Genomic DNA, 3622 nt, shown 5'->3' on the forward strand with positions numbered 1-3622 from the left:
ATCTGAGAGTGCCATTTCCGGCCATATGGAGGTGCCATAATCATAATTTTTCTTACCTCAGCCCCAAAAGTTGCGCGGATGAGGTGGGTACTGGACATTTTATTTGCGCAAAACCCTGCCTGGGTCCCCTCTATTTCGACTTCCACCCGCCACAGTTGGAGTATCATTTCCGGGTTACATAGAGGGGTAAATTTTATCCATCGGAGGAAAAGTGAAGTTGTAGTCGGGGAACCCATAACAAGGATAACCCTTATGATAAATAATTCATTGAGATAGTGGAAGCAATCTCGACTTCGACTTTGTTCTGTAATCTGTGATGCATTCAAGGGCGGGGGTTAAATTGTTCAATTTTTTTTAATGGATTTTAAATGCAATCTAGAGGTGCCATAATCACAAATTTTCTCAGATCTTCTATCTGTGAAAGTACCCTCCCTGGACCCTTCTATTTCGAATTTCTGGATCCGCCACTGGAAATTACAACAAATATGTCATATTACAGTAGCTTAATGCCTATAAAATGACTTATAAAATTCACCAAACGTAAAATAAAAATTGGTAAAATATCCGTAGACCCCCACCGGGGCTCTAGACGGGCCCCTGGCCCCCAGCCTAGATGCTCGCTTGGCTCGTATATTGGACCTCATGAAATGCCCCCCCACCTTTCAAAAACGTTTCGCCGCTGTTGTGTGGTATTAGAATTCGTCCTTATACAAGTGGTAAGATAATAATGCCAGTGTGAACATACTGGACGTAGGTTATTTGTAGTAAATTATCTTATGAATTATATCTGGGATATACATCTTGTATGATATATCACATACAAAACCTGTGCATGTTATATGAAATACTGTATGATAACTGTCTCTTATACACATCTAGATGTGTATAAGAGACTTGTCTATACAACTATCTACGTAACACCTTTCAATGTAATACAACCCAAATACTCGTGAAATAATCAGGGTAACCAATTGAAGTTGTGGGTATACGAGGGCATTGGCAAAAATAATGGATTTTGCTGGGGGTGGCGGAGAATGGGGTGCTGAATCGATACCAATCACTGACGATAAAATACTCCATGCCTGCTGCTCAGGTGCATCAGAAATGAACAATTTAACAAAGAAATCTCTTTTCTCAGCCCTGACTTCAACAAAGGATTTTTTCTGGTCTCAGCTAGAGCACAATAAAGGGGACTAAACAAATTTAGTTGTAAAAGTTAGTAGGGTGCTGAGCATCAACTATCAGCCTCATCGTGGTTGTTGAACAACTTTTTTGCAACTCTGAATGCCCGGAAATAAATGCTGACAATTTGTAGAGCCGCTAGCCCCTCCCCTCAAAGAAATACAATTAGCACGGAGATAGAGTCTATGTTGGAAATATGGTACATCTAGATGCCTGGAAATACAAGCTGGCAAACCTGTATAGCCACCACCACTCCCCATCCTGTCTATTGGCAAACAATGATTTAAATTAGTGGGGACTAGAGATATACCCACCTCTGTCCCATATGTTTTGGGCCAAGGTGAGCAAATTTTGAAACTTAAGGCATCTAAATATAACTAAGTTATTGTTATGAAAATATGTAGTACAATAATATGTACTGTACATCGTCATTTACTAAATTTATCTATATTGAAATATTTGCTCCCAGCGTACACTATATTCCATATTCTAAGTTTCGTGGCATGAATATATCCCCATAGCAGGCTCGAGGGTGTGTGAATAATGTTCATGAGGTACTCTCCCATATATAATACTAATAGGAAGATTTTTTTTTAAAGGGCATCATATTCTTACTGGTATGACTCAGGAAAAAATAGAGATAATAAAGGCCTATGCCCTGTACACGATGCTAAAGAGTGGGCACAGAAAAAAGCATCCAGGTTAAAAATTCTATATCTGGACACAGAATGTGGTAGCATTGACCAAATTACAATTCGTAAGATCATTTTAAATCATGGGAATAGACAAATGTAGGTCTACTGCGAAAATGATATATTGTTCAAAATGCAATTAAGTTGCTTATTCCTCCATGAATAAATAAAGTGCAGAAAACACTATGTACAAGGAATAACAATGATAACTATAATTATATCTACACGACGTGCAGTATTGAGAAATATTAACAATATGCAATTAATTAAATAGGCCTAGAACATGCATTCTATGAATACACATGATACAATATGCTATGAATTATCTATGGAAGTACATTCGGCCTCCTATGCCTACACAAATAACGTCGCGTTTCGGCAAACTTACTGCCCATACAATGTAATTTACACTTACCAAATTCAGTCTGAAGCATAATCAAATATTTATCACGCTCCAGGTCAGTTATACTATCACTTGAATTGTTAAAATGCTGTAATTAAATCCCGTGTTTTCTTGTGGTAGACCTTACAGCGATTATACTCAGACAGACCATATATACCTCCATGTACAGATCTAACAGGTGAGAACAGAGCACTAACATTCAAGGGCTATCCAGCTTTTTTTTGTAAAAGAGTGGGGAGGGGCACAATGTTGTTAAATGTGGCTAGTTTTACAGAGATTCAGTGGTCATACCGTGGAAACTTTGTTTACCTGGATGCCCAGAAACAATATGAAGTAATTATGATGATGATGATGATGATGATGATGATGATGATGATGATGATGATGATGATGATAAAGATGAAACTTGGTTTAATGTGAGTCCAATTTGGAATCAATGGAAAATAAAGGCCCCAGTAAGGGTGCAGGGAAAAAGCCCCTAGAAAAATCAGTAGTTTCGATTTGGTATAGACTAATTAGGGTTGCTATATTTAGTCTTATAAAATAGTAATACTTCCAGAAAGCAAAGCCATATCTTCCCATTAAGCATGGGGACTAAAAAGCTGGGCAAAAATTTGATGGTTCTGGTTGTAGCATATAGGCATGTTTGATATTGATTTAATTTTAGTTATCGTTGCTTTGCATTGCATTGGAATTGTCTCTTATACACATCTAGATGTGTATAAGAGACAGGCATTGGAATTGTTGATTTTGTCGGGTCGCCAACCCGTTACAAATCTCGACATCCCCCACCACCACTCGTCTGACACCACGACGAGGTCATCGGACTAAATTAATATTCAAATCCAATCAAAGACGTTACTATGATTGCTGTTCCTAATACTGTAGTCTAAACCCAGGTAACAATCCCACATGGGGCCCATATGCAAAATATCTGGGAAAAGTCTTATGGGCTACCCCATATTTTTCCTTTATGGGATCCGTCTGGGCAATCACATATGGGCCTTGCCCATGGTTTACCCATATGGAGCCAATATGCCAAATATATAGGCAAATGTATATGGGAATGCCCATATTTAAAGTACATGGGCCCCATATGGTAAATACCTGGGCAGATAAATATGGAAATGCCCACATTTAATCCGCATGGGGCCCATGTGCCAAATATCTGGGAAAATACATATGGGCATGCCCATATTTATCTACATGTGGCCCACATGCCGAAGACCTGGGTAGTTGAATATGGGTATGCCCATATTAATTTCGTATTGGGCCCATGTGCCAAATATCTGGGAAAATACTTATGGGTATGCCCACATATAATATACATGGGACCCATATGCCC

Source organism: Anneissia japonica, unplaced genomic scaffold (assembly GCF_011630105.1).
Source record: "Anneissia japonica isolate Jap-2015-1 unplaced genomic scaffold, ASM1163010v1 scaffold652_len952628_cov199, whole genome shotgun sequence".
Lineage (NCBI taxonomy): Eukaryota > Metazoa > Echinodermata > Crinoidea > Comatulida > Comatulidae > Anneissia > Anneissia japonica.